Below are 19,308 nucleotides of genomic sequence, written 5' to 3' on the forward strand. Positions count from 1 at the left end.
ATGTTCCTTCTCAGAAGCATCCATAGATGTGCTCATGGGCATCGATACACGAGTATATCTGGGGTAGTAGAAGTGACATCACATACCCTTTGACCTTAGTGACATCACGGAAAGTGACTTCAAATTACCCCTAACCGTTATTTTTTCCAGAAGGCATGTTACATGACCCTAACATCACAAGTGAGGATTTTAATTGGATAGTATCCCAAAGTAATACAAAGTTCTGCCATGCGCTGCTTTGCAGTATTTTATATCAAATGTGCATTCCATGGGTAGGGCATGGTCATTCCCATGCAAGCATTCCTAGGTTTTGACTCAAATCCTTTTCTATAACCATTAGTAGACAGGAATTTGTGCTAAAATCTTAAGGGTCCTCCAGGCAGTCGTAACAAGAAGAATATGTTTTTCATTTCTACTAATTTTCCAACTTTGTGTGTATGCTGCATTGTAGAACAGACATCCAAAGTGGGAAAAGCCTTAAAGCATGGTCTTTGTATCCTTCCAGTAAAGAACCTTTGCTTCAGAGTATGCACGAATGCAACAAGTGTTTGTGTGTTAGGGCATGGCTGCCATAAGTGCGCCAGCATATGGAGAGAGAAAGTAATGCACTATTTCTGACTAGATATGGCACATTTTTCTCTCTCCCATTGGTGGATGGCAGTGCAGCAACTTTGGTGCAGTGTTGTCTTGTGTTAAAGAATAGCAAATCTGGGCCTCAATCTCACACACTCAAACGCATTCACTTTCACTCACACACATAAGCTTATATATACAGACACACTTGCTCATGCATATGCACGTTCTCTCTCACTGAAACACACTCTCACATGCATACAGGAATGGAACATACATTTAAAACCATTTTTTACTTACCACAGCTGCCATTAAAAGTCCTAAGTGTGGTCAATATTTTATTACACTAATAGTGAAAAATAGGATATTATAGTGTTAGTATAATGTAAAATGAGAAGACAAGAAGGAAAGTAAATCCACCTTGTGTTCTTGACACTGACATTGCGACCTTTGAGGCCAGGGCTCGCAAAGGAAGTGGCAGGAGTTGCTAGGGGCAAGCCAAGGGTCGCAACAGCACCCCCTGGTGTCCCTAAATGAATGTAAGTCAAATAAAGTGTCCCCTTTGGTTAAAATTACACATCAAATACTACACTTACAAACTCAACATAGCAAACATAATTGATTCAATCCATACAACCCAGCAAGAGCAAAGATGATGCAAGTGGTTAAAATTAAAAACGTGTACAATTTATTACAACACACATAAAAAAGAAATTACAGTAAAATGATTGTGCATATCTACCAACACAATAAAATATTTATGTTAAAAATTCTAACACAGTGGGAATGAAAACATAGAAAATAATTCTAATGAAAAGAGAAGAGGACACAATAGTCAGACATAACTAAATCAAACTCCAAATTGTACAAATATCTTAGATGGAGAAGTTATTTTGTCCAATGACTTTATGTGTCACAATTCTAGAATAGCATCGACGCGTTTCGGTTTTGGCAATTTCATTAAAAGCCAGCACCTTCCTCAGGATTAAAATATAATTTCCCACAAATTACGGTAAATCTCGCTTGAGACAACAAAGGCCCTCCTGAATATTCAAATGCTTAATCCAACGCTCCTTGTTGTATAGGCCGCGCTGGTTGGAGTCATCTATTGAGTATTCCTTGGTCACAAATTATGTTTTCTTTGGTTTCATCACAGGACGAACCAACGATAATTAAGCGTTATTGATTCTAAAAATACGGCCGGTATACGACGCGTTTGTAATAACGTGGCAATCCTGGCTCTTGTATCCAAGTATTTTCGGGGTGAGGAATAACACTCCCGTAGAAAATTAGACCGCCCGCAATCTCTTTTCAAGTATAGCGTAGCGGCGTATGATGGTGTCCGTGCCTTGTTTAAAAAGTGGATCTAAATGAAGTCCATGACTGTGATCTAAAGCTGTTCTTCTCTTATACTTGAACATTAACTCCAAACCATTATGTTCTTTAACAATGCACATAGCACGCTGTATTTACTGTCAGTTATTAGAGCATATTTAAATGTGCACACTAACCATCCGTCTGGATTGGCCCCTGAAGAATTGTATGAACTATCGCGAAGCATTGTGTTCAATATTTCTTCCCTGTAATTTGTGAACCGTTTCCAGTTTGCAAAACATGCAAATATGGGAATGTTTGGTGTATTTAGATCTTTTATCCTAGCCAGACACATGATGTTTGCTGCACAGTTTTTTTCAGGAAAATCACTTGGGGCCAGATGTAGGTAAATCCTTTTTTCCGACTCTTAAATACCGACTCATACCGAATCGGTATTTTAGAATCTTAAAACGGGATGCAGGTACAATTTCGGTAAAATTTACCGATTCGGTACCAATCGAAATATCCAATCGGTATTTACAGAATCGGTATTTATCGATTCGGTAAATACCGATTCGGTAAATCCCATTCATTCCTATGGGCCAGAAGGCCCATAGGTGTGAATGGGATTTACCGAATCGGTATTTACAGAATCGGTAAATACCGATTCTGTAAATACCGATTCGGAAAATACCGAATCGGCAGTTTGAAATATTGACATGTGAGCCTGCTAACCAATCAGGGACACCCACCACACCCCACAACACAGGCCCAAAGTAACCAAATAATCAGAATGAAGCACCCCTCCTTAGTACCTGGGAGTGGCCACACCCATGCAGGTGCAGAGCAACTGAACAAATTGCAGAGCAGGAGGGAACTGAGATGAGCTGGCTTTCCAGAGCTTACCTGGTCATCAGAATGGAGTCTCAGGAAGGGCAAAAGGATGGTGGAGAGCGCAAAAGAAAAATAAAATTCAGCCCAGCAGAACTGCAAGTGCTTGTGGAAGAAATTGTAAAGCACAACACCCACATTTTTGGGAAACAGTCTCTGCATGTTGCAGAGTCTGTTAAGAGAAACACATGGCTTGACATACAGGCAAAGGCCAATGCCATTGGGGTGACGCACAGGGAGATCGACGACATCAAGAAAAGATGGTACGACCTGCACATCATCACCAAGAAGAAGATTGCTGCCCAAACAAAGGAAGCTGCTGTCACAGGAGGTGGAAAAAACAGAGCACCAAAACTAACTGAGCTTGAGGAGCTCGTAGAATCAACCCTGGAGCCAGAATGCATCCATGGAATTGTTGACTTGGATAGTTCTGCCAGAGCAACAAAGAAACAAGGTAAGATGCATGGACCTTAATCCCCACCCATTACCCTGACCCCCTTTCCCACTGTGTGTAAGCATTCCACTCCTCAACAGCTTTTACTGGGGGCCAGCAATGCATCATGGGAGACGTAGTCGTAGTTACATACATGCAATGCATACACCATACAATTCAGCAAGGCAAGCCACACACAACTTCAAGCACACAATGTACACTAGGCAAATGTGTGTAATCAATTTATTTAAGAAATACACACAGGTGAACAACACCATTGACCCTATGTCCATATTTTTTCACAGGAGAGTCCTCACGCAGTACAGCACCAAAAAGGGAGGAGAGGGCACCAGCACCTAAAAGGAAGGAAAAAGAAAATAAAAGCGCAGGTCATAGCGCTGTAGAGGGAGACAACAACACATCCCAGAAAGCCTCAACACCTGAGCGAGCCACAACACCTCTGCCGCAATCCCCTCTATTGTTCGGAACCCCTGAGTTTGAAGCACCACCGCTTTCGCCAACACCAACGACCAAGTCGTCCATGCAGGGAAGGGCAAGGAGGCCTGATGTGCCCCCTCTGAGGATTCTGCAAACCTCAGATGAGGGGGATGAGGAGTGCGAAATACAAAGCATTCCACCTGTGGCTAACAAGGCCAGGCAGCAGAGTTCAGCAGGCGCTGCGCGGGCCAGTGTCCTTGGCAGAAGGTCACGTGAGAGTGGCGAGGGGCAGGAAGGAGAGAGCGTCTTCTGTGGCTTGGAGTCCACAATGGTGAAAGTACAGCGCCTGCAGGCGAAGGCAATGTTGGCCGTGCACAGGCAGGTGCGCAGCATCAATTACAAAGTGTCACACATTGACAAAGGAATATGCAACATTGCTCGGAGCATGGAGACAATTGCTAAGGGGATGTCAGACATCACTCAGTACATGGGTGCTCTGTCTGACAAGTTGGACAGGGACCACTTAGAGCGTCGCAGAGAGCGGCAGTGTATGCGGCAGCAGTCCAAGGCTCTTAACCGCTTTGCCACAGCAACATCACTGCTGTGCCGGCGTTCGATAACCATGCAGGATGCAATAGTGCACTGCTGCACAGACTTAACAAGGGGAATAGGTAGAGTCACCTCTGCAATGGAGCAGATGCTCACAAATCAAACAGGCACTGCTGGTGACACAGGTGTGGAAGAGACAGAAGGGTCCACCAGCAGGAGTGGCTCCAGCACACCTGTACCAGTGATGCGCAGGAGCGTCTGGCGCAGCAATGCTGAGTCAGCCCCAGCCAAGATATGGATACCCAGCCTCGTAAATCCCGCAATGTAGTGCGTGGCTGTAAACATTAAACATTGCCTTCACCCCAGAGGACTGCTCACAGTGAGGGTAACTGTGCACACGCAGTCATGGACACAGACATTGTAGGACAATGGCGTTTGTTCATTTGCATGCTGTAGTGAAATTTAAACCACATTCTTCAAACACTACACCTGTCTGAGTCTCATTATTACCTAGCAATATCGACGTGTGATCTCTGCCCGTCTCAATCTGCCATCTGTTACTGCTGCTTCTCCTGTTGCTTGGGGCTCTGCCTGTTCTTGTTCATCATCAATGTCCTTGTGGTGTGTCACCTCCACCTCTGTGCCTTCTTTGGTGGCAAGATTGTGCAACATGGCACAGGTCACTATTATCTTGCAACACAGGATGGGGGTGTACTGCCGTGCACCTCCACTCTTGTGAAGGCAGCGGAACCTGCTTTTGAGTAGTCCAAATCTGCGCACCAATATGTTGCGAGTTGACCTCTGAGCCACATTATAACGCCTCTCACTCCTGGTAGTTGGATTGAGGTAGGGTGTGAGCACAAAGGAACGCAGGGCATATGCACTATCGCCTATGGGAAAAAAGAGAGCGCCATTAGTTACATATGCATCGCACATACACCTGCCATGACTATCAGGGTGTGTCACTGTTTATCTAGCAGATATCCGTCGCCAAAATCTCCAGCAACAAGCCGTGTGTATATCCCACTATTCTGTAAGATGTAGGAGTCATGGGTACTACCTGGAAATGTGGCCACTATGTCTGTGATGATGTTGACAGCATTGCATATCACCTGCACATTGATGGAGTTCGTTGACTTACGGTTTCTGTAGATGTGTTCAGTAGCTGCAGGTGGACAGAGTGGAATGTGGGTGCCATCTATGCAGCCTATCACGTGAGGGGAGTGTGCCAGATGATAGAAATCAGTTTTTGTTTTTGCAAGTTCCACAGGTGTGTCAGGGAACCTTGTTTTTGCAAGTTCCACAGGTGTGTCAGGGAACCGGATGTAATGTTCCATTCTCTGCGTCATGGCCTCCAGGAACGTCCGGAAAAATCGTGATAGGCAGCTCTGGGACACACCAGCAACTGCAGCAATCACACTCTGGTAGCTCCCAGAGGCAAGCAGGTGTAGGCTACAGAGCACCTGCATATGGGGTGGGATGGCATGGGCGCTGGGTGTTGGGTGATCCAGGTATGGGTGGAGGTCCCTAATCAAGTCCAGGATGGTTCTGGGGTGTAGCCTGTACCTCTGCAGTATCTCTGGCTCAGTCAGTTGGAATAGGGTGATCCTCTGCCTGTAGACCTGCTCCTCCCTTCTCCAAACCCTCTTTCCTGCTGCCTGTAGCCGTTGCCGCCTCACAATCACATAGAATGCCGCCATTCTTGCAAAACTGTTGCATTTTGGGCCCTTTTTAAAGGCTGCACCTGGTTACCACCTGCTTTCAAACCATGGTAAATACCGACTCTTAAATACCGAATTTCATTGAATTCTGTATTTTTTCCCTTTCCTACATCTCAATGGGCCTTTTTTACCATTTATTATTTACCGAATCGGTAAATAAGAACTTGGTAAATAGGGATTTGGAGAATTCCGATTCGGATTTATACCGACTCTTATTTACCGATTCGGAACATTTTTGGCACCCACATCTCAAATTCCAGATACCGGTCGGAGACGGATAAAATTACCGAATTTCGGCCGTTACCGACCGGTATTTGGCCACCTACATCTGACCCTTGATGTGGTATTTGGCATGCTCTAAATAATGCCTCATTCCCTTGAACCCGCCAATCTTTAGTACCCAAAATCGATTTCAAATCAACCGTATCCCTTCAATAGTCAAACCCTTGTGTGGACAACTGGAAAAGGAAAGATTGAGAATATATCACCTGTGTATGAGTGAGCGTATTCTTCTTCGCTGATGATGGTGTGAGCCTATAATAATAAGACACAGGGTCAGCTGGACTGTGACCAGAGAAATATGCAAACTTCTGTGCAAACATTTGTGAACTACCCCGTGGTTGTGTAGGGCAGTGTTTCCATTGTATGTAATTAAATACTGTACATGGAGGGCTTGCTTTATGAAAGAAGTGGTGACAATAATGTTGAAAACAAAACATCTCATCATAATTAGTCGTACCATCATACATTTCCTCAGAGTTAAAAAAAGTGGAACGCTCTATATCTTCTGGAATTTTATGCACTGTATCTATATCCCAATCATCAGAGATAGTACAAGGGGTGATACTGTAATTTAAAGAAATGCAGAATATATATGATATTTGTAGAAGTTCTGTTGGATCAAATATATCCTACAATACCCTATCGCAAACAATTCCATCAGGAACCAGCACAGCAGAAATGTTCACCAGGGAAAGGTCTTTTAGCACTTTGTGTGATGAAGAGTGAGGTGCTAGAACAAAGTTCCCCAATTGTGGCAGAGCTTTCTGGCAGATAGTGTCCATTCAGAAGTAGAAAATAGACTGTCATAAAACCAATCCAAAGAACCAGGAAAAGTAACGAAATTGTAATCCACAGGTATAGCCATGGAGGAACAAAGTACATCAAGTAGAGGTGGCTCAGATGAATCTGAAGAGAAGTCATCAAAGTAGGCTGGATGCTGTTCAATTGATTTTTGACAGCTCTGCAGATTGTGCAGAACTTGGAGTTGACTCGAATTGTGGTATTGTGATGTAAACACCATCCGGTCAGGTTACCTAATGGAAATCTGTGTTTCTGTACAAGTTGTTTGTAGAGTAGTTGCTGATATAGCAGGGAGAAGAGATACTTCATTGCTAGCTATCCCCAGCTGGGGAGAAGAAGCTTCAACAATGATCAAAGCTTCCACTAGGACTTCCTGTATAGTATTGAGAGGAGACAGGTAACTACTCAGGATCCCACATGGCATACTGTGTAGAATTGTCAACTTAATGCGGTCTGGTTAGATCTATTTACGCACATCTCTTGTTTTTGCAACCAGCAAGTGGCAGTAAAGATACAGTTCTGGTAGCTTCAACAGCCAGGACAGGTACAAGTAAGATGGCCCAAATGTATTCTTGTCCACTATTTTCTCCCGGACCAGTTCACCGATCTTGGGGATCCAACCAGGAGTTGCTGAGCTGCCTTCACTTCTCCAGTGGTGGTGTGTTTCACTTGTACTTTGCTTTGTGCGTCCCGGAAGCCATTCAGTTCCTGTAAAACAGCCAAACATTCATTGATGTCAAAGGGTGCTACTGCCGCTACTGTGCTGGGACTGTCGAGAACAGATACCCACATCTTAAACCCAAACAGGACCTCATAGGGAGTTCAACCACCAATGAATCTTCTAGGGAGATTGTTGAGGGCTCTTTGGACCCTGGACCCAAATGGGATGTGAGCCTAATACCTTTGCCATTAAAGACTGCTTTAAGTCCCGGTTCTTCCTCTCCACTACTGAAGTTGCCTTGGGATGGTAGGGGGAGGAGTACCGCACGGTCGCACGCAATCTTCCCACATTGTCTTTGTAAGCCCTGGAGGCACACACCAGACCCTTGTCCGAATGGAATGTGCCAACTGCGTATGTCCCGATGAAAATTTGCAGAACATTTTTAACAGCTCAGGCATCAGCTGACCTTTGGGTACAATCCCATAGGAATCAAGAGCAGGAATCCTCTGTAACCAAGATGTACTTGTAAGCCCCATCTGATGTTAGGGGCCAAAGTGGTCCAAGTTAACACCAGAGAGAGGCTTGTTTGGTATTAATAACGGTGTCTGTGGTGGGCATGTGTTAGAAATGGGATTTCTGGTTGGCTAGGGCATGCGCCTAAGCCTGGCAGAAACCACCACTCTAGTCAGGGCAAGGGATTTACGCGCTGAAGATAACCCCTACTCACTCTCTTGCTAGCTTGACACGAGCAGTCAGGCTTATCCCAGAGGCAATGTGTAAAGCGTTTGCAGAACACACTCGCACAGCAGTTACACACCACAAAGAAATTTCACACAAGGTTATATGAAAAATAGCCTTTGTATTACTCAAAAAACACATTAGTAGTCAATCACATATATACACCGCCACCTGGCACTAGGTATTACTTTACAGGGGATCATACACATTACAGGGCCAATCGGGCCACTGTCATAACCATTAGAATGCACACTTAGCAAAGAAGCAAGGGGCAGATGTATGCAGAATCCGTTTTGCAAATCTGTAATAACAAAATTTTGCGATTCGCAGTTGCAGATTCGCAAAACGCGATGTATGTAATAAATCGCGAATTTTTAGCGATTTCTTAAATATCGCTAAAAAATAGCAGAATTCCTTGCGATTTCTTAAATTGCGAAATTCGCAAATTAAGAAATCGCAAACACGGGAATCTGCAAAGCAGGAGCAGGATGATGACATCACAACCAGGAAGAGGGAGTGATCACCTGCACTTGCTTGCCTGAGCCACACCCAGTGGCAGTTAGGAGAGTGTTTGGAGTCTGAACTGAACTGCTAGCACTGCAATAGAGTCCCACAGGAGACAGGAAGGCATGGATGCTGAAAAGAGGAAAAGAAAACATACGTTTTCTGAAAGGAGCAGGAAGTTTAAATAGAGGAAATAGTGTGCAGCCATGAACTGCTTTTTAGAAAAAAAGCATTGAAAGTTCCAGAATCCAGAAAGAGGAAGATCTGGCTTGATATACAACAGAAGGTGAATGCTGTTGGAGTCACCACACGTACCATCGAGGAATTAAGAAAAAGATGGTACGATATGCGCCAGAGATCCAAAGAAAGGGTGGCTGCAAGGTTGAAGGAGGCACAGAAGACTGGAGGTGTTACTTCCATGCAGAGCAACCAACACCACATGAAGAACTCGTGGAGGCCACTCTCCTGCCTGAGAGTGTCAGTGGAGTGGCTGAAATTGACAGCTCTGACTCTACTTCCAGTGCTCAAGGTAAGATGCATGTGAGAAAGATGAAATCAGCTAGGTGTTGCATGCACACAGTGTAGACAGAGGTACATTGAGCAAAGAAGTTTTAAGTCCAGGTACACCGCTTAACATACATAGACAAGTGCATCATGGGAGTTGTAGTCTTATGGAGGATAGTTTGTATTTGATAGCAATGAAACACAGGCTCACACTGTGGTTTTGTTTGTAGTCAAAATGAGAGTGTCATGATTGATAGAAGTTCAAAACAGAAAACTTTATTTGTTCCAAGATGCAGAACAAAACACAAACTCATATGTCTCACTCTACATCCACAGCACAATCAAGGGCACCAAGAGACATCGCTGAGGGAGATGAATCCCAAGTCCATGTAGAATCTGGGAATGAAGGGGAAAGTACTGAGGAACGTGTCTCCACACCAATAGTGCGCAGAAAGCGCCGACATGTGCCCCTTCTGCCTCCTTTGGAGGATGATATGGACATTCATGAGGATGCAACAGACAGTGGCCAAGACACAGTGGACCCTGGTGAGAACGTAGGCCAACAGCAACCTCCAGCAAGAGCACGAACATACAGTGCAGAAAGGTCCAGGAGTAGCAGTGTACATGTTGAGACACCCACTGCTTTTGCCGATCTGGAGCAGGACATGCTTGATGTGCAACGCCTGCAACATAAGGCACTGAGGTCAATTAATAGGCAGCTCACAAGATTAAACACCAATCAGCAAAACATGGGTGAGGGCATGATGTCGATGGCAGCTGAAATAGACAAGTTATGTATGACACTGGAGCGCACAGAGACAGCAAGAAACAGGGCTGCTCATCGTGCTCATGGACAAATGCATAGCTACACAAAGGCTATTAACCGCCTCTGTACAGTGACATCAAACTTTACTAGGCGCAGCATCACCATGCAGAGGGAGATGAGTCAATGCACACAAAGTATTGCTAGAGGCCTGGATCAAGTGACAAATGCTGTTGAAATCTTACAAACAGCCAACTTCGGTGCCAGCACCCTCATGGTTTCTGGAGAAAGTGAGGACACTCCTAGCAGGAGTAGTAACAATCCAACTCCAACATTGCAAGTCACTCAGCGCAGTAGTATCAGACATGGAGCTGCCAGTACACATGTAATGGAGAGCACAGAATCCGAACACTACCCTGCACCTAGCCGCCACCGTAGAAAGTGAAGTTCTACAGTGCACTAATTTTTCACATGTTGATCAAAAAATAATTTGGAAATTACTTTATGGAACAGTGCCATGATTGAGCTGTAACATGTCATGGGTTATTAAACACATAAGGTGTGTGAAGTGTGATTAAACACAGCACCTGTAATACAGATATGTTGTGAGACTACATTTTTTTCTTACCTAAAAGTAATTTTGTGTGATCTCAGACCGTCTCTGCCGTCCAGCGGCTGCTCCTACTCCTGCTGTTGCCCTGCCAGGGGGAGGTATGCAATCATCATCAGATGTGTCGGAGTCACTCACTTCTATGTCAGTGCCTTTCCACATTGCCATGTTGTGTAGCATTGCGCAGCTTGTTACAATCTTACAACATGTTTCAGGCCTGTACTGCAATGCCCCTCCACTTTTATGTATGCACCTGAAATGGCTTTTTCAAAATGCCAAATGTGCGTTCTATGACGCTGCGCCTTGACCGGTGTGCCCTGTTGTATCTTCCTCACTTGCATTTGATGGATTTAAGTATTGCGTTAAGATAAAGTCACGCACTGCGTAGGCACTGTCACCTGCATGAAAGGAAAGTAAGTGTAAGTGTATGTTCCGATGACAATTTACTAATGTATGGCAGGATGGATGTGTGAGAAATATTTACCAAGCAGGTATCCCTCTCCAAACTGTCCAGCACTCAGACCTCCATGTATCCCACTATGTCGGAAAATGAAGGAGTCATGTGTGCTGCCTGGGTATTTGGCCACAATATCATTGATTATGTATTTGGCATTGTACACAATCTGGATGTTCAGGGAATGGTAGCTTTTCCGATTCCTGAAGACATATTCCGTAGCTGTGTGATGGCAATATGGGTTCCATCAATGCATCCAATCACAAGAGGAAAACGTGCAATTTGGTAAAAGTCAAGTTTTGTTTCATGCAATGCCTGTTGGGTGCGTGGAAAATAAATGTGATGTTGTAGCCTGTTCAGCATTGCATCCAAAAAGCATGAAAAAAGCGCGAAAGAGCACTCTGGGACACCCTACTAACCTCTGCTATGACGCTTTGAAAAGACCCTGAGGCCAGAAGGTGCAGTGAGCACAATACCTGCACATGGGTCAATTGATTGTGTCCTGCCTGTTGGGTGCTCCAAAAAAGGTTTCAGTTTATCTATGAGGTCCAAGATGGCATTTGGGTGCAGCCTGTACTTGTCATAGATGTCCTCTTCAGTCTGCTGAAACAGCGTGATGCGCAATCTGAATATTCGCTCCTGTCTCGGTCTCCTCTGTGCAAGGGCACAGATACGCAGCCTCATGGCTATCAGGTATAGACCTGCCATTTTGGAAGTTTCTGTTGCATTGTGGGTTACTTTTTATACTTTCAACCTGGTTACCACCTGCATGCACCTTGTGGTAATTGCGATTTCTAAAATTGCGATTTTCACAAATTCGCAATTTGCGAATTTTTCATACATGTCATTGCGATTTCTTATTTTGCGATTTCTTGTATGCGAATTTCGCAAACATGAAACATTGCAAATTAAGAAATCGCTATTATAATCACAGAAAAGATGTTCTCGCAAAGTAAGGAATCACAATTTTTGCGATTCCTTATATTGCGATGCGATTTCTTTCATACATAGCTTTTCTCTATTTTTTAGTCGCAAACGCTGTTTTTTGCGATTCGCAGCATTTGCGACTAAAAAATAGGTTGATACATCTGCCCCCAAGAAACTACTGGTAAAACAATACTTTTTTTAAATAAATCTTTTTATTAACTTTCATCAACAACAAACCAATTATTACAATAACGCAAAATCAATGTATAAGCATGGCAATCAGAAGCGAAGCATCTCGGCAGTATACACAGCAGGAGCTGAGCAGGCGGGTGACAAAGCACTTGACACGATGCTCTGTGTGGGAGCGAAGATGTCATCACTCTATGGGTTATACTGTGTTCTTATGTGGGATCACAGTTCAGGGCCGGTGCGGGCAGCATATCTCGTCCCCCTCAGGACACTGTCAACACAAGCATGATATTTTAAAATACCAACATCTGTCACTTCATAAAACACTTTACTTAGCGTAACACATTAGGTATACATCATAGTCAGCAATGCGTTATTCCCAAACACATCATGCCCCTCTTAGGCATAAACATTATTGCTGTACATTACACTAGCGGAGTGCACACATTAGACATAACCCCTCATCAGCAGTATACTAAAGTGCCCACTTATAGCTGGGCACGCTTGCAGCAATCACTCCGTACAGGATGGCATCAATACCAACAGAATGGCATGTAACAAACCTTATTAGTGGGCACATGTCACACATTCCTCCTGCCCACCTTCTACAAGACCATAGACATAACAAAATCTTTTTTTATTTATTATTATTCAAAATTCAGGTATATACATGGAAAAAAAGAGTTATACTGTTACATTATAATTATACTTACAATAAAAATTACAGTAAAAATTCTTTACACCTAGCATTTCATTTTCCAGCTCAGCAAATTTACAGAATGTCCCCTACTCTTCTCTGTTATTCCGCCATAACATTAGGGGTTCCCATATCTTCATACCCTTCTTCCTGGCTCTTAGATCTTTGCAATTAAATAGCGAGATTCCCTGCAAGCTAATATTAAACAGCCGGTGAAGCCAGAGCTGATATGTAGGCTCTATGTCTTTCCAAGCTGTGGCTATCAGCAATTGTGCTATAGCAACTGTTATAAAAACAAAATCTCTTAGTGGTGCATCAAGATTTGCCTGACAGTCATACCCTAGAAGCATCAGGGCTGGGGTAATGGTGACTTCCTTACTAATTGTTTGCAACCAAATATCCTTTATACCTCCTTTGATTGTTGTGAGTTTTGTGCAGGAGTAAAACATATGTATAATGTCTGCTGGCACCGTTTGGCATCTAGGGCATTTATTGTTCTCCCTCTTCCCCCATCCATAGAGTTTAGCCGGTGTATAGTATAAATTAAATATAGTTTTGTAATTCTGGGCCTTTAAATTCGCTGAGAGAAATATCTTTGTCCCTAATTCAATTGACATGTCCAAATCGACGTCCCCATCACCCAGCTTTTCTGCACATTTTGTTTTTGTTTTCTCCATATCATCTGGGAGGATCTTCATTAGTTCCTGATGGTAATCCCGAATCTTGCTATCCTGTTGATTTGTAGTTTCCAGCATTGCAATTTTATCCATCTTTAAAGAGTCCCTGGAGAGACTTTTTATACACCCCTGGACCGGTATATATATAAATTGTGTGTGGTTATGAATACCATAGCGTTGCACAAGCCCTGCAAATGAAATATACTCAGTGTTGTAAAATAGGTCTGCAACCCTAACTATACCCGCCTGTTCCCAACTCCTAGCCATGCCATCATTTATTGCTTCCAGTAGTACAGCTGAACGCCATAAGGGAGTGCATCTGTTATAACTGGGTATCTTCAAGAGTCTGCTCACCTTTTTCCAAACCTGTCAGACCGCCTTAGCACACTTAAATCAAATTTTTTTAAATAATGACTTGGTTCAAGTTGACGAAGAAAGAGCCCATCTGCCTCACTCCCTATAGATAGCTGATATATTGGGGGCAAATCCGCAACCTCTACTCTGCCCTGACCTGATAGAAGAAGAGTGTCCATCTGCAGCAGTGCAGTGGCTTAGTAGTAAAATAAAATTTTGGGAGCACCCCATCCGCCTCGCTCGAGAGGGAACATCATAAACTTCAGTGCTCGTCGTGTCTCCTGGTAGCCCCAAATAAAGTTGGAGAACAGAGCATTAATTCTGTTTATCTTGACTTCGGCCAATTCTAGTGGTATTGCCCAAAGAAGATATAATATTTTGGGAAAGATATTCATTTTTAGTATATTAGCTCTCCCAATTATTGTAAGATGTATTTTATCTAGACGTCTAAGTTCTATATTAATTTTTTACAGGACTGGATCAATATTAATCGCCCACAGAGTATCCAAATTGGCTGTTATATTTACCCTTAGGTAGGTAGCTACTTCACTTTTATGCGTATCTTGTATATGGCAGTGGGAGGAGCAGATAATTTGAGTTTTCCCCTTACTCATGAGTTATTCAGATTTCTTTCCAAATTCCTCAGCCATATTTTCTATTACCCTAATTGCTGTATCCGGTTCTTTGGTATCTATTGCGATGTCGTCCACGTACGCTAAAATCTTGGTTTCATATCCTTTGGTAGTTACCGGCTTAATTGCTTGAGTTTGTATAATTTGGTTGATAAATTGACCTAAGTATATGGTAAATAGAATGGGGGAACAGGGGCACCCTTGTGGCGTCCCCCTGGCTATCTCTATCCTCCCTGAAGTATTGCCCACAATTTGCAGTTGGGCATACTGTTTAGAGTACATGACTTGAATGGCCGTCACTAGCCGGGGGCCCAACCCCCTCTCTACCAGGGCACCCCAAAGATACTGCCACAACACCCGGTCAAAGGCTTTTTCCACATCCAGGAGGACCACAGCCACCTCACTAGATTCTACTTCTGCTATGTCAAGTATTGCAATGACCCGCCTGGTGTGGTCTGTGGTCCCCCTGCCCGGGAACAATACCATGCTGCTAAGGTGATCCCAAAGCCGCTATGATCCCCTGTAGTCGCTTGGCTATAACTTTAGAATATACCCTAGTGTCTGAGTTCATATGCGAGATAGGACAATAAGAGGTTGGTACTGCTGTTGGTTTGCCTTTTTTGGGAAATATCACCACATCTGTTCCCTGCCATGATGGGGCGGGATCCCACTATACTGCACACCCAGGAAGAGATCATGCATAATCGGAGCAATCTCATATGCAAGTATTTTGTATAGCTCAAGGGGAATTTTATCGGGGCCAGCTGCTTTCCCCACAGAGAGCAATCCTATAACCTCCTAAACCTCTACCAAAGTAAATTCATTCTCCAATTCCTGAGCTGTTGATTCATCTATTTTGGTTAATTCTGGCCACATAGAGTCTTGATCTAATGGCTTGTTTCTATAGAGTTAGCTTGATACAACTTGCTATAAAATTTCTCAAAAACATCTATGATCTTTTCTGGCTAAGTACCAATTTGGCCATTGGAGTTCTTAATTTTTGCAGTATTATTCCTGGCACTTTTTTGCCTTGAACGCAATTCAAGTAACCTTCCTGCTGTCTCACCGTACTCATACATCTCACCCTGATATGCCTGATACATTTGGGCCAGCCTTTCCTGGAAGTAACTGTTAATTACCCCATTTACTAAAGCTAATTTTACCATGTGATCCTTGAATGAGTCTTCCTGCCCTCCCTTCCTGATCAGTTCTACATGCTCTGCCTCTAACCCTGCTAATTTTTCTATTAATGAGGCAACCTCTTCCTTTCGTTGTTTCCGATGTTGCCCCACAAACTTAATAGCTTCTCCCCTCAGACCAGCCTTAAAAGTGTCCCATACTATCCTACGCACGGCACTGTATCTATTTGCATCACAGAATTCTGTGGTCCACTGCTTTATGTGTTCATGAAACTGTTCATTAGCAAGCGCTCTGTTTCCTGGCACACCCCTGTGCTATAATCTCAAGCAGAAGCGGATTATGGTCAGAGAAGAGTTCTGGTAGATTTTTAATCTCAACCCTATCCAGTATTTTACTTGAGACTAAAAAATAATCCAATCGCACATGCTTCCTATAGGGGTGAGAGTAATAGGTATATCCAGAATCGCTTGCGTTCTTCTCCTCCCATACATCAACCAGACCATGGCTAGCTCTAAATGCAGTCAATACCCTAAGTACTTGGGGTTTCATCCCCTCATATTTCTGGGTCTGAGTTTTTTCAGCCTCTAAATGTATGTTTAGGTCGCCACACACTATCAGTGGCTCTGGCCAGGAGGCAAGCTCTACTTCAAGTTCTTCCCAAATCTTAGGGTCATCCTGGTTTGAGCCGTATATGGTCCCCACCGTCAAGCCCGTGGGTAGTGCCACAATTGCCCAGCACCCCCACTTATCAGCTGCTGCCCGCTTAACTATTCCCATGCAGTGCTTACTGTATATAGCTACTCTTCTGATCATAAAGGTCTGGGTACAGCATACCACCAAGTTGTAACCCCTTATCTCAAGGACACTCCTGTTGATCCAGGGGATGTGTGTTTTCTGTAGACAGATTACATCTGGATTAATAGCTTTTAGTAGTTCATAAACTCTGTCTCTCTTGTTTTTATCATTTAGCCCACCCACATTGACTAAGCAGATCTTAAGTCTATCCATATTGATCTGTAGGGTTCATCAATGTAGGTCCTTGTTTTTTAGATTTCCCCAATAAGTTTTTTCCTTCTTCAGCATTTCTACCTGACTTTTTCTTTTTTTTCCTGCCATCCCATGCCCTCCCTCCTATCCTTCCCCTCTGACTTCCCTCCCCCCTGGCCACCAACCCCCTGGCTCACCCTCCACCGGGGAAGCTTTCAGACCGAAGGTCTGAGTGTGCGATGGAGCAGCAGAGCACCATGATCAGTGAAACCCCGGTTATTATCCTAAAAGAAAACAGAAAAAGGAAAAATGAACAAATAGTGCGAAGAAGATTGTGATAACTGAGACCTAGTGGTAGCTTAGTTACAGATACAGAAGAACAAAAAAACCTATTTCAAATTCAGCCATGAAACATTCTGTAACCCATAAAAGTCAGTGAATTACTTAATTTCACCCCCCATGCCACCCTCTGTTAAAGCACAGCAGGTTCAATTTACAACTTCTTAGAACCTATTCCTATAAACCTAAACCTTTATTTTTAACTTTGCTCTCCCCTGAGGCGGAAGCCGGGGGTTCTCTTTTCTATCCCTGTTGCAGTTTTTAAAAAGCGTACTTTGCAATAATTGTGGTTACTGTCTGCTCACTGGGCTATAACCTTGTACATGTATTTTTAAATACATTATTGGTGGCTAAACACTTACATCACCTTCTGGAAATCATCGCGCGCTGCATTGCGCGACTGCAACTTATTCACATCAGCGCTGCCTTTTCGGTCGCGGTCACGTGACTACTCGTGACTCACCCGCCATCTTGAGCAGGGAAGGGCTGAGCTCCAGTCGATCGAGCGCTCCCGCCCCCTGTGTGTATTTAAGGGGCGTCTTGCCTTAACCCGGTAAAACCTTTATTTTTAACTTTGCTCTCCCCTGAGGCGGAAGCCGGGGGTTCTCTTTTCTATCCCTGTTGCAGTTTTTAAAAAGCGTACTTTGCAATAATTGTGGTTACTGTCTGCTCACTGGGCTATAACCTTGTACATGTATTTTTAAATACATTATTGGTGGCTAAACACTTACATCACCTTCTGGAAATCATCGCGCGCTGCATTGCGCGACTGCAGCTTATTCACATCAGCGCTGCCTTTTCGGTCGCGGTCACGTGACTACTCGTGACTCACCCGCCATCTTGAGCAGGGAAGGGCTGCGCTCCAGTCGATCGAGCGCTCCCGCCCCCTGTGTGTATTTAAGGGGCGTCTTGCCTTAACCCGGTAAAACCTTTATTTTTAACTTTGCTCTCCCCTGAGGCGGAAGCCGGGGGTTCTCTTTTCTATCCCTGTTGCAGTTTTTAAAAAGCGTACTTTGCAATAATTGTGGTTACTGTCTGCTCACTGGGCTATAACCTTGTACATGTATTTTTAAATACATTATTGGTGGCTAAACACTTACATCACCTTCTGGAAATCATCGCGCGCTGCATTGCGCGACTGCAGCTTATTCACATCAGCGCTGCCTTTTCGGTCGTGGTCACGTGACTACTCGTGACTCACCCGCCATCTTGAGCAGGGAAGGGCTGCGCTCCAGTCGATCGAGCGCTCCCGCCCCCTGTGTGTATTTAAGGGGCGTCTTGCCTTAACCCGGTAAAACCTTTATTTTTAACTTTGCTCTCCCCTGAGGCGGAAGCCGGGGGTTCTCTTTTCTATCCCTGTTGCAGTTTTTAAAAAGCGTACTTTGCAATAATTGTGGTTACTGTCTGCTCACTGGGCTATAACCTTGTACATGTATTTTTAAATACATTATTGGTGGCTAAACACTTACATCACCTTCTGGAAATCATCGCGCGCTGCATTGCGCGACTGCAGCTTATTCACATCAGCGCTGCCTTTTCGGTCGCGGTCACGTGACTACTCGTGACTCACCCGCCATCTTGAGCAGGGAAGGGCTGCGCTCCAGTCGATCGAGCGCTCCCGCCCCCTGTGTGTATTCAAGGGGCGTCTTGCCTTAACCCGGTAAAACCTTTATTTTTAACTTTGCTCTCCCCTGAGGCGGAAGCCGGGGGTTCTCTTTTCTATCCCTGTTGCAGTTTTTAAAAAGCGTACTTTGCAATAATTGTGGTTACTGTCTGCTCACTGGGCTATAACCTTGTACATGTATTTTTAAATACATTATTGGTGGCTAAACACTTACATCACCTTCTGGAAATCATCGCGCGCTGCATTGCGCGACTGCAGCTTATTCACATCAGCGCTGCCTTTTCGGTCGCGGTCACGTGACTACTCGTGACTCACCCGCCATCTTGAGCAGGGAAGGGCTGCGCTCCAGTCGATCGAACGCTCCCTCCCTTCCCGCCCCTTTCATGCATAAAATCAAAGGTACTTTCCGTCCGCGCAGCGGGCGGGCGCAGCGGGCGCGCCGGCGGCGCGCCGGAGGCGCGCCAGAGGCAAGCCCGTCTGCGCCCGTCCGCGCCGGGACCGGGCCC

The sequence above is a fragment of the Lissotriton vulgaris genome, chromosome 7 (genome assembly GCF_964263255.1).
Source record: "Lissotriton vulgaris chromosome 7, aLisVul1.2, whole genome shotgun sequence".
NCBI classification, from domain to species: Eukaryota; Metazoa; Chordata; class Amphibia; order Caudata; family Salamandridae; genus Lissotriton; species Lissotriton vulgaris.